This window comes from Hyperolius riggenbachi, chromosome 1 (genome assembly GCF_040937935.1).
Source record: "Hyperolius riggenbachi isolate aHypRig1 chromosome 1, aHypRig1.pri, whole genome shotgun sequence".
NCBI classification, from domain to species: Eukaryota; Metazoa; Chordata; class Amphibia; order Anura; family Hyperoliidae; genus Hyperolius; species Hyperolius riggenbachi.
The window spans coordinates 631,226,006-631,239,242 of record NC_090646.1 but is presented as its reverse complement, the minus strand read 5'-3'; positions in this window follow the sequence as shown (position 1 = coordinate 631,239,242).

Below are 13,237 nucleotides of genomic sequence, written 5' to 3'. Positions count from 1 at the left end.
AATACGCTTAAAGTGGATCCGAGATAAACTTTTACTCATTGCATTATTGTGTTCCTTTCCTATAGTTTATAGGGCATTCCTCAAGCCAAATACTGTTTTTGTTTTAATACTCTAATTCCCTATAATCTAAACAAGCCTCGCCCACAGCTTCAGAGTACCTTGGCATTTCTCTGATTTATGTAGCAAGGGCTTATGGGAGCTCAGTCTGGGCAGGAGGAGGAGGTGTTACTAGCCAGAGATTTCAGAGGCGGAGGGAGGAGAAGAGGGCATTGAGCTGAGGGCTGCAGATGCTATCAGCTTGCCTTTGTGTAATGTGACAAACAGAACATGGCTGCCCTCATTGTATTACAGGAATAAATAATCATAAACTGTTGAAGCTGTTTACAGCTAGATTTACTGTATAAACTATCTAAACTTTAGATAAGATATGTAGACAAGTTACTTGTCCTAGTTAGTTTTTATATCTCGGATCCGCTTTAAGTCTACGTTTGTTTATATAATGACTGGAAATGGGCGCTTGTCCGAAATTGGTAAGATCAATCGCAATCCTTGTTATTTGTAAAAGGTTATTTATCCAGGCTAGGACGTAACTAGCATATGTGCAATGAAAAAATATTTCATGGGGCTCCCTGGATCCATAGGCTTCTCAACCCCCTCCAAAAACACACGATCCGATCTCCAATATTTTTCTGATCAATTTTCGGATCCCTTCTGTACAGATTCGATTAGAAAAACATTCGGAAATCAAATTGAACTTGTCTGAAAATTATCGATTTGACCCATCGATCTGATAGGAAATTGCAGTGGTGTGTACCAGGCATTACTGACAAGTTCTTCCCTGCTTCTGTGCAGTCAGCGATGATCCCGGGCAGGCGAATGCGTTCCCCATATAGCGTATTGTGCTAACGCATCTGCCCCCGGGCTACAGCGGGACCACGGCAGACCATCAAAGCTGACACTACACTGTCCACACGTGGTCTGATGGCAGACGAGAGCTGAGCTGCACACATACTAGATTCTTGGAACAGGCAGCCCTGGACAGCCACATTGTATACAAGGCTTTATTGTACAAATGTTAATGATTTATTGCTGGGGTTGTGTATTGTTCTAAAAACATCCAGGAAAGCATGATAAAACAGTGGTGTACATTGGTGCAGTGGTGCTGAGGGCCCTCTCCCATGCTTAGGGATGCAAACCTGTTCTCTGTCCTATATGTGCATCCCACCACCCTAAAATTGTGAAGCTTTCCAAGATACTAAACATGCACTGCAACTAGCGCGGCCTGCTGTCTGCAACTAGCGCGGCCTGCTGTCTGCAACTAGCGCGGCCTGCTGTCTGCAACTAGCGCGGCCTGCTGTCTGCAACTAGAGCGGCCTGCTCTCTGCAACTAGCGCGGCCTGCTGTCTGCAACTAGCGCGGCCTGCTGTCTGCAACTAGAGCGGCCTGCTGTCTGCAACTAGCGCGGCCTGCTGTCTGCAACTAGAGCGGCCTGCTGTCTGCAACTAGCGCGGCCTGCTGTCTGCAACTAGCGCGGCCTGCTGTCTGCAACTAGAGCGGCCTGCTCTCTGCAACTAGAGCGGCCTGCTCTCTGCAACTAGCGTGGCCTTTTCTCTGCAACTAGTGCATCCTGCTCTCTCCAAATAGCACAGCCTGCTCTCTGAAAGCAATAAGCGCGGCCTGCTCTTGGCAAGTAGCGCGGCCTGCTCTCTGCAACTAGCGCAGCCTGCTGTCTGCAACTAGCGCGGCCTGCTCTCTGCAACTAGCGTGGCCTTTTCTCTGCAACTAGTGCATCCTGCTCTCTCCAAATAGCACAGCCTGCTCTCTGAAAGCAATAAGCGCGGCCTGCTCTTGGCAAGTAGCACGGCCTGCTCTCTGCAACTAGTGCGGCCTGCTCTCAGCAACTAGCACGGCCTGCTCTGCGACTAGCGCAGCCTGCTCTCTGCAACTAACCTGCTCTCTGCAACTAGCGCGGCCTGCTCTCTGCAACTAGCGTGGCCTGCTCTGCAACTAGCGCGGCCTGCTCTCTGCAACTAGCGCGGCCTGCTCTCTGCAACTAGCGTGGCCTGCTCTCTGCAACTAGCGCGGCCTGCTCTCTGCAACTAGCGTGGCCTGCTCTGCCACTAGCGCGGCCTGCTCTCTGCAACTAGCGCGGCCTGCTCTCTGCAACTAGCGCGGCCTGCTCTCTGCAACTAGCGCGGCCTGCTCTCTGCAACTAGCGCGGCCTGCTCTCAGCAACTAGCGTGGCCTGCTCTCAGCAACTAGCGCGGCCTGCTCTCAGCAACTAGCGAGACCGGTTCTGCATCTAGCGTGGCCTGCTCACTGCAACTAGCGCGGCCTGCTCTGCATCTAGCGTGGCCTGCTCACTGCAACTAGCGCGGCCTGCTCTGCAACTAGCGTGGCCTGCTCTCTGCAACTGGCGTGGCTTGCTCTCTGCAACTAGCGCGGCCTGCTCTCTGCAACTAGCGCGGCCTGCTCTCAGCAACTAGCGCGGCCTGCTCTCAGCAACTAGCGTGGCCTGCTCTCTGCAACTAGCGCGGCCTGCTCCCAGCAACTAGCGCGGCCTGCTCTCTGCAACTGGCGCGGCCTGCTCTCTGCAACTAGCGCGGCCTGCTCTCAGCAACTAGCGCGGCCTGCTCTCTGCAACTAGCGCGGCCTGCTCTCTGCAACTAGCGCGGCCTGCTCCCAGCAAGTAGCGCGGCCTGCTCCCAGCAAGTAGCGCGGCCTGCTCTCTGCAACTAGCGCGGCCTGCTCTCTGCAACTGGCGCGGCCTGCTCTCTGCAACTAGCGCGGCCTGCTCTCTGCAACTGGCGCGGCCTGCTCTCTGCAACTGGCGCGGCCTGCTCTCTGCAACTGGCGCGGCCTGCTCTCTGCAACTGGCGCGGCCTGCTCTCTGCAACTAGCGCGGCCTGCTCTCAGCAACTAGCGTGGCCTGCTCTCTGCAACTAGCGTGGCCTGCTCCCAGCAAGTAGCGTGGCCTACTCTCTGCAACTAGCACGGCCTGCTCTCTGCAACTAGCACGGCCTGCTCTCTGCAACTAGCGCGGCCTGCTCTCTGCAATTAGCGCGGCCTGCTCTCTGCAACTAGCGCCGCCTGCTCTCTGCAACTAGCGCCGCCTGCTCTCTGCAACTAGCGCCGCCTGCTCTCTGCAACTAGCGCCGCCTGCTCTCTGCAACTAGCGCCGCCTGCTCTCTGCAAGTGCGCCGCCTGCTCTCTGCAACTGCGCCGCCTGCTCTCTGCAACTAGCGCCGCCTGCTCTCTGCAACTAGCACAGCCTGTTCTGCAACTAGTGTGGGCTGCTCTCTGCAACTAGCACAGCCTGCTCTCAGCAACTAACACGGCCTGTTCTGCAACTAGCGTGGGCTGCTCTCTGCAACTAGCGCAGCCTGCTCTCTGCAACTAGCACTGCCTGCTCTGCAACTAGCGTGGCCTGCTCTGCAACTAGCGTGGCCTGCTCTGCAACTAGCGCGGCCTGCTCTCTGCAACTAGCACGGCCTGTTCTGCAACTAGCACAGCCTGTTCTGCAACTAGCGTGGGCTGTTCTCTGCAACTAGCACAGCCTGCTCTCAGCAACTAACACGGCCTGTTCTGCAACTAGCGTGGGCTGCTCTCTGCAACTAGCGCGGCCTGCTCTCTGCAACTAGCACGGCCTGCTCTCAGTAAGTAGCGTGGCCCGCTCTCAGCAAGTAGCGTGGCCTGCTCTCTGCAACTAGCGTGGCTTGCTCTCAGCAACTAGCACGACCTGCTCTCTGCAATTAGCACGGCCCGCTCTGCAACTAGCGCAGCCTGCTCTTAGCAATTAGCTCAGCCTGCTCTGAAACCAGCGCGGCCTGCTCTCTGCAACTAGCATGGCCAGCTCTCTGCAACTAGCACGGCCAGCTCTCAGCAACTAGCACAGCCTGCTCTGCAACTAGCGTGGCCTGCTCTCAGCAACTAGCGTGGCCTGCTCTCAGCAACTAGCGTGGCCTGCTCTCAGCAACTAGCGCGGCCTGCTCACTGCAACTAGCGCGGCCTGCTCACTGCAACTAGCGCGGCCTGCTCTCTGCAACTAGCGCGGCCTGCTCCCAGCAAGTAGCGTGGCCTGCTCTCTGCAACTAGCTAGGCCTGCTCTCTGCAACTAGCGCGGCCTGCTCTCTGCAACTGGCGCGGCCTGCTCTCTGCAACTGGCGCGGCCTGCTCTCTGCAACTGGCGCGGCCTGCTCTCTGCAACAGGCGCGGCCTGCTCTCTGCAACTGGCGCGGCCTGCTCTCTGCAACTGGCGCGGCCTGCTCTCAGCAACTAGCGCGGCCTGCTCTCAGCAACTAGCGTGGCTTGTTCTGCATCCAGCATGGCCTGCTCACTACAACTAGCGCGGCCTGCTCTCTGCAACTAGCGCGGCCTGCTCCCAGCAAGTAGCGTGGCCTGCTCTCTGCAACTAGCGTGGCCTGCTCTCAGCAACTAGCACGGCCTGCTCTCTGCAACTAGCACTGCCTGCTCTCTGCAACTAGCACTGCCTGCTCTCTGCAACTAGCACGGCCTGCTCTCTGCAACTAGCGCAGCCTGCTCTCTGCAACTAGCACGGCCTGCTCTCAGCAACCAGCACGGCCTGCTCTCAGCAACCAGCACTGCCTGCTCTCTGCAACTAGCACTGCCTGCTCTCTGCAACTAGCACTGCCTGCTCTCTGCAACTAGCACTGCCTGCTCTCTGCAACTAGCACTGCCTGCTCTCTGCAACTAGCGTGGCTTGCTCTCAGCAACTAGCACGGCCTGCTCTCTGCAATTAGCACGGCCCGCTCTGCAACTAGCGCAGCCTGGTCTTAGCAATTAGCTCAGCCTGCTCTGCAACCAGCGCGGCCTGCTCTCTGCAACTAGCATGGCCAGCTCTCAGCAACTAGCACAGCCTGCTCTGCAACTAGCATGGCCTGCTCTCTGCAACTAGCACGGCCTGCTCTCTGCAACTAGCGCAGCCTGCTCTCTGCAATTAGCGCGGCCTGCTCTCTGCAACTAGCGCCGCCTGCTCTCTGCAACTAGCGCCGCCTGCTCTCTGCAACTAGCGCCGCCTGCTCTCTGCAACTAGCGCCGCCTGCTCTCTGCAATTAGCGCGGCCTGCTCTCTGCAACTGCGCCGCCTGCTCTCTGCAACTAGCGCCGCCTGCTCTCTGCAACTAGCACAGCCTGTTCTGCAACTAGTGTGGGCTGCTCTCTGCAACTAGCACAGCCTGCTCTCAGCAACTAACACGGCCTGTTCTGCAACTAGCGTGGGCTGCTCTCTGCAACTAGCGCAGCCTGCTCTCTGCAACTAGCACTGCCTGCTCTGCAACTAGCGTGGCCTGCTCTGCAACTAGCGTGGCCTGCTCTGCAACTAGCGCGGCCTGCTCTCTGCAACTAGCACGGCCTGTTCTGCAACTAGCACAGCCTGTTCTGCAACTAGCGTGGGCTGTTCTCTGCAACTAGCACAGCCTGCTCTCAGCAACTAACACGGCCTGTTCTGCAACTAGCGTGGGCTGCTCTCTGCAACTAGCGCGGCCTGCTCTCTGCAACTAGCACGGCCTGCTCTCAGTAAGTAGCGTGGCCCGCTCTCAGCAAGTAGCGTGGCCTGCTCTCTGCAACTAGCGTGGCTTGCTCTCAGCAACTAGCACGACCTGCTCTCTGCAATTAGCACGGCCCGCTCTGCAACTAGCGCAGCCTGCTCTTAGCAATTAGCTCAGCCTGCTCTGAAACCAGCGCGGCCTGCTCTCTGCAACTAGCATGGCCAGCTCTCTGCAACTAGCACGGCCAGCTCTCAGCAACTAGCACAGCCTGCTCTGCAACTAGCGTGGCCTGCTCTCAGCAACTAGCGTGGCCTGCTCTCAGCAACTAGCGTGGCCTGCTCTCAGCAACTAGCGCGGCCTGCTCACTGCAACTAGCGCGGCCTGCTCACTGCAACTAGCGCGGCCTGCTCTCTGCAACTAGCGCGGCCTGCTCCCAGCAAGTAGCGTGGCCTGCTCTCTGCAACTAGCTAGGCCTGCTCTCTGCAACTAGCGCGGCCTGCTCTCTGCAACTGGCGCGGCCTGCTCTCTGCAACTGGCGCGGCCTGCTCTCTGCAACTGGCGCGGCCTGCTCTCTGCAACAGGCGCGGCCTGCTCTCTGCAACTGGCGCGGCCTGCTCTCTGCAACTGGCGCGGCCTGCTCTCAGCAACTAGCGCGGCCTGCTCTCAGCAACTAGCGTGGCTTGTTCTGCATCCAGCATGGCCTGCTCACTACAACTAGCGCGGCCTGCTCTCTGCAACTAGCGCGGCCTGCTCCCAGCAAGTAGCGTGGCCTGCTCTCTGCAACTAGCGTGGCCTGCTCTCAGCAACTAGCACGGCCTGCTCTCTGCAACTAGCACTGCCTGCTCTCTGCAACTAGCACTGCCTGCTCTCTGCAACTAGCACGGCCTGCTCTCTGCAACTAGCGCAGCCTGCTCTCTGCAACTAGCACGGCCTGCTCTCAGCAACCAGCACTGCCTGCTCTCTGCAACTAGCACTGCCTGCTCTCTGCAACTAGCACTGCCTGCTCTCTGCAACTAGCACTGCCTGCTCTCTGCAACTAGCACTGCCTGCTCTCTGCAACTAGCGTGGCTTGCTCTCAGCAACTAGCACGGCCTGCTCTCTGCAATTAGCACGGCCCGCTCTGCAACTAGCGCAGCCTGGTCTTAGCAATTAGCTCAGCCTGCTCTGCAACCAGCGCGGCCTGCTCTCTGCAACTAGCATGGCCAGCTCTCAGCAACTAGCACAGCCTGCTCTGCAACTAGCATGGCCTGCTCTCTGCAACTAGCACGGCCTGCTCTCTGCAACTAGCGCAGCCTGCTCTCTGCAATTAGCGCGGCCTGCTCTCTGCAACTAGCGCCGCCTGCTCTCTGCAACTAGCGCCGCCTGCTCTCTGCAACTAGCGCCGCCTGCTCTCTGCAACTAGCGCCGCCTGCTCTCTGCAACTGCGCCGCCTGCTCTCTGCAACTAGCGCCACCTGCTCTCTGCAACTGCGCCGCCTGCTCTCTGCAACTAGCACAGCCTGTTCTGCAACTAGCGTGGGCTGCTCTCTGCAACTAGCGCAGCCTGCTCTCTGCAACTAGCACTGCCTGCTCTGCAACTAGCGTGGCCTGCTCTGCAACTAGCATGGCCTGCTCTGCAACTAGCGCGGCCTGCTCTCTGCAACTAGCACAGCCTGTTCTGCAACTAGCACAGCCTGTTCTGCAACTAGCGTGGGCTGCTCTCTGCAACTAGCGCAGCCTGCTCTCTGCAACTAGCACTGCCTGCTCTGCAACTAGCGTGGCCTGCTCTGCAACTAGCGTGGCCTGCTCTGCAACTAGCGCGGCCTGCTCTCTGCAACTAGCACAGCCTGTTCTGCAACTAGCACAGCCTGTTCTGCAACTAGCGTGGGCTGTTCTCTGCAACTAGCACAGCCTGCTCTCAGCAACTAACACGGCCTGTTCTGCAACTAGCGTGGGCTGCTCTCTGCAACTAGCGCGGCCTGCTCTCTGCAACTAGCACGGCCTGCTCTCAGTAAGTAGCGTGGCCCGCTCTCAGCAAGTAGCGTGGCCTGCTCTCTGCAACTAGCGTGGCTTGCTCTCAGCAACTAGCACGACCTGCTCTCTGCAATTAGCACGGCCCGCTCTGCAACTAGCGCAGCCTGCTCTTAGCAATTAGCTCAGCCTGCTCTGAAACCAGCGCGGCCTGCTCTCTGCAACTAGCATGGCCAGCTCTCTGCAACTAGCACGGCCAGCTCTCAGCAACTAGCACAGCCTGCTCTGCAACTAGCGTGGCCTGCTCTCAGCAACTAGCGTGGCCTGCTCTCAGCAACTAGCGTGGCCTGCTCTCAGCAACTAGCGCGGCCTGCTCACTGCAACTAGCGCGGCCTGCTCACTGCAACTAGCGCGGCCTGCTCTCTGCAACTAGCGCGGCCTGCTCCCAGCAAGTAGCGTGGCCTGCTCTCTGCAACTAGCTAGGCCTGCTCTCTGCAACTAGCGCGGCCTGCTCTCTGCAACTGGCGCGGCCTGCTCTCTGCAACTGGCGCGGCCTGCTCTCTGCAACAGGCGCGGCCTGCTCTCTGCAACAGGCGCGGCCTGCTCTCTGCAACTGGCGCGGCCTGCTCTCTGCAACTGGCGCGGCCTGCTCTCAGCAACTAGCGTGGCCTGCTCTCAGCAACTAGCGTGGCTTGTTCTGCATCCAGCATGGCCTGCTCACTACAACTAGCACGGCCTGCTCTCTGCAACTAGCGCGGCCTGCTCCCAGCAAGTAGCGTGGCCTGCTCTCTGCAACTAGCGCAGCCTGCTCTCAGCAACTAGCACGGCCTGCTCTCTGCAACTAGCACTGCCTGCTCTCTGCAACTAGCACTGCCTGCTCTCTGCAACTAGCACGGCCTGCTCTCTGCAACTAGCGCAGCCTGCTCTCTGCAACTAGCACGGCCTGCTCTCTGCAACTAGCACGGCCTGCTCTCAGCAACCAGCACTGCCTGCTCTCAGCAACCAGCACTGCCTGCTCTCTGCAACTAGCACTGCCTGCTCTCTGCAACTAGCACTGCCTGCTCTCTGCAACTAGCGTGGCTTGCTCTCAGCAACTAGCACGGCCTGCTCTCTGCAATTAGCACGGCCCGCTCTGCAACTAGCGCAGCCTGGTCTTAGCAATTAGCTCAGCCTGCTCTGCAACCAGCGCGGCCTGCTCTCTGCAACTAGCATGGCCAGCTCTCAGCAACTAGCACGGCCTGCTCTGCAACTAGCATGGCCTGCTCTCTGCAACTAGCACGGCCTGCTCTCTGCAACTAGCGCAGCCTGCTCTCTGCAATTAGCGCGGCCTGCTCTCTGCAACTAGCGCCGCCTGCTCTCTGCAACTAGCGCCGCCTGCTCTCTGCAACTAGCGCAGCCTGCTCTCTGCAACTAGCGCCGCCTGCTCTCTGCAACTGCGCCGCCTGCTCTCTGCAACTAGCGCCACCTGCTCTCTGCAACTGCGCCGCCTGCTCTCTGCAACTAGCACAGCCTGTTCTGCAACTAGCGTGGGCTGCTCTCTGCAACTAGCACAGCCTGCTCTCAGCAACTAACACGGCCTGTTCTGCAACTAGCGTGGGCTGCTCTCTGCAACTAGCGCAGCCAGCTCTCTGCAACTAGCGCAGCCTGCTCTCTGCAACTAGCGTGGCCTGCTCTGCAACTAGCGTGGCCTGCTCTGCAACTAGCGTGGCCTGCTCTCTGCAACTAGCACGGCCTGTTCTGCAAATAGCGTGGCCTGCTCTGCAACTAGCGTGGCCTGCTCTGCAACTAGCGTGGCCTGCTCTGCAACTAGCGTGGCCTGCTCTCTGCAACTAGCACAGCCTGTTCTCAGCAACTAACACGGTCTGTTCTGCAACTAGCGTGGGCTGCTCTCTGCAACTAGCGCAGCCCGCTCTGCAACTAGCGCGGCCTGCTCTCTGCAACTAGCACGGCCTGCTCTCAGTAAGTAGCGCGGCCCGCTCTCAGCAAGTAGCGTGGCCTGCTCTCTGCAACTAGCGTGGCTTGCTCTCAGCAACTAGCACGGCCTGCTCTCTGCAATTAGCACAGCCCGCTCTGCAACTAGCGCAGCCTGCTCTTAGCAATTAGCTCAGCCTGCTCTGCAACCAGCGCGGCCTGCTCTCTGCAACTAGCATGGCCAGCTCTCAGCAACTAGCACAGCCTGCTCTGCAACTAGCATGGCCTGCTCTCTGCAACTAGCGCGGCCTGCTCTCTGCAACAAGCACGGCCTGCTCTGCACCAATAACAAAGTGATTGATTAAACAACCCACTCTTAGGCCAGTGAGTAAGAAGTTCCTCTAGTAACCCTTTCCCATTGGTCATAATTATAAAATGTAATACATAAAACAGCGATGGATTAAGGTGAAATGGGTCCCTGGGCAAGTGACAACTTTAGGCCCATCCTTGATGGCTACCTGTGTTTTTGTTTTTTTGTTTTCGTTATAAGATTTGGTGGGGGCTAGCAGCAAGCAGGCCCCTATACTCTCTCCAGGCCCTAAGCACTTGCTTAAAGTGGATCCGAGATAAACTTTACTCATTGCATAATTGTGTTCCTTTCCTATAGTTTATAGGGCATTCCTCAAGCCAAATACATTTTTGTTTTTGTTTTAATACTCTAATTCCCTATAAAATAAACAAGCCTCGCCCACAGGTTTTCAGAGTGCCTTGGCATTTTCAGACAGTAGCAAAGGCTCATAGGAACTCAGTATGGGCAGGAGGAGGGGGAGGTGTTACTAGCCAGAGGTTTCAGAGGCGGAGGGAGGAGGGGGAATTAGGTTTTCACAGGCTGAGGGCTGGATATGCTATCAGCTTGCTTGTGTGTCATGTTTACAAATCGAACATGGCTGCTCTCATTGTATCACAGGAAGAAATAATCATATACCGTTGAAGCTGTTTGCAGCTAGATTTGCTGTGTAAACTATCTAAACTTTAGATAAGACATATAGACAAGTTACTTGTTATAGTTAGGGCTTGATTCACAAAGCGGTGCTAACCTACTTAGCACGTCTAAAGTCTTTAGACGCGCTAACCAGGGTGCTAAGTAGGTTAGCACCGGATTTCTCAATCAGATCGCGCGCTAACTTTGCGCTCGTAAAACTTTTACGCGCGCTAAGTCCCATAGGCTTTAATGGGCACTTCGCGGGGAGTGCCCTGCGCTCTGTGCAGTACGCGCGTAAAGTTTTATGCGCATAAAGTTTTGCGCGCGTAAAGTTTTATGCGCGAAAAGCTTGTTTAAACGTGCTAAGGGGGTTTTCACAGGCGTGCTAACAGTTAGCACCGCTTTGTGAATCAAGCCCTTAGTTTTTCATCTCGGATCCACTTTAAGATGCTTTGTGGATGATCTGGCTTTGCAAATACAACACCAAATATTCTAAAACTTTATTTATTCCATATGTTGAGTAAATCTTTAGAGTTCTTAATTTGGAAACTCCAGCCTCACTTCTTATCTTGGTAGCAGAGAGGAATCCCCCTCCAGCTGCATGAAGCCTTCTTTCTGGCAGCTTACATGATATCCTCTGACATGTTGCTGGAATAATTTTAGCTTGATTGCAGTGCAGGGTCCTCCCATGTTGACTGAAGAGATCCGGTTCCCAGCATCATCTAGCTATCTGGCATTCAGACGAGGTCATTCCATCAGCCCCCGCATATATTTATATACTGGGCGAAATTATATGAGTAACATCAGTCTGCAATTGTGCTTAACTAGTTGACCACTACAAGTTACCGTATTTCTCCTTATGGACCAGAGCAATTTTCACATTTTATTGTTCCTCCCATTCATTCGACAATAACTTTATCACTACTTAGCACACTTAAATGGTCTATACATTGTTGTTTGGTTTTTTTTCTCGCTACAAATTTGGCTTTCTTTGGGTAGTACTTTTTTGTTTCAATTGATTTTATTTTTTAAAAGGACAAACAAGAAAAAAAACATCCAATACACGTGGAATTTCACCACAGTCAGAAATACATTTAGTGGAATCACAATAAGAAACGACAATCTCGATATACAGACACACAAAAGCGATACGATATGCTGGAGTTCTTTTGCAACACCAATCTGCATCTAGACTCATAATATTAAATAAAGCAAACGCTACTGCCTCATCATGCAATACACTCAAGGCCAGGCAGAGGCGAGAGAGGCTCCAGCCTCAGGGCGCAGTGTAGAAGGGGCCCACAACACACTCAGCTATCATTCCCCTATTGTGTTTGAAGCAGAGAGAAATAAGAAAAGGTGATACATGGCAGCAACTGCAAGCCAGATAACTAGAGATAAAGGTATTGGGGGTCTAATAGCAATCAGTGTGTGACGGCTGGGGTGGGAGGAATAGAGGGAGCACTTTGGTATTTCAGCCATGGGTGCTGGAGGACTTTGTCCCGGCTCTGATACACTCCTATCTGCCTAAGGGTCCCAGATTTTATAAAAGATCTTGAGTTTATCAACAACAGTAGCATTATTTTTTTTTCTGACAGATGTTTAGCATCTAGCCTGGTAAAAACAGACGGGATTCGCAGAGTGGGCTTGTACCATTGCGAAACTAAATAAAGATTAGCCAAAAGAAGGACATGCTGTATCAATATATGCTGCTTTGGGTGTTTTGTTCTATCAGCCTTAAACCCTAATAAAAAAAATTGTAGGGTCTTTGTGGAAACTGGTTTCAAAGATGAGTGAAAGCAGTCGGTCTATTTGAGACCAAAACTTTGAGGCTACTGGACACGACCACCATACATGTTCTGGAGAACCTATGGCTTGGCAACCTCTAAAACACAGAGGAGATTATAGTCTTATAGTCCAAATGCTGGGAGTTCCTGACTTGTGAACGCCTGTCAATACGAACCTCCAACCTGCCGCAATGTCGGGACTCTCTGTACTGTGCCCATGCAGAGGAAGACACGGGGCAAATGAAAGACACAGGGGAACACAAGGAGGACAGAGGCGGACACATGGGGGACATAAGAGGTACAAAGGGGGCACCAGGTTTAGTATATATTTTTTCACCTGATTTTTGGACTCTAATCCTAGGTGCGTCTTATGGTCAGGCGCGTCTTATAGTCCAAAAAAAATACGGTAGTTTTTGATCGTGAGGGGGAGAGTTAAAGTGAGCATATAGAAGAGATAATACGCCATTTCTCAGGGGATCTTTTTTTACTAATTGCCTAGAGTTGGGTACGTTTAGGGTCTTCTGTTTGACAAGGTAGGGCCGCCAAAAAGTTCTAAATCTGTCTAGTACGGAAATACGTAGATTGTGAGATAAAATGGGAAATTACTAGCTGCTGCTAGGTGGGTAGCTTGCTAGAGGGGGCAAGTCGGCCAAGAGTATCACGTTTAGATGCCCTCCGCCAACAGAAAAAGGGGAAATCTCTTCCAGCCGGGATGTCTGGGTTTTCAAGTATCTCAAGGTTGGGAGCGGGATTAGACTGCAGGTTGGATGGGTGGTACTTTTTGCTAAGAATTATTTTATTGACATGCATTTTAACAGGAATAATAAGAAACAAATTTACAAAAATCATTATTTCTTAGTTTTCAGCCATTATAGTTTTAAAACAAAACGTGTGATTGTGTGGATAAAACCTACACACATTATTTTCCAATTTATCCCTGTTATTACAACATTTAAATTATGTCTCTAGTACAGTACAATGTATGGTGACAATATTTTATTTGGAAATAAAGATATATTTTTTCCATTTTGTGTTTTGGTGTCCTCATTATACCCTAGCATTAATTACAATCCATAGTTTGCAAAAATAACAATAATATACC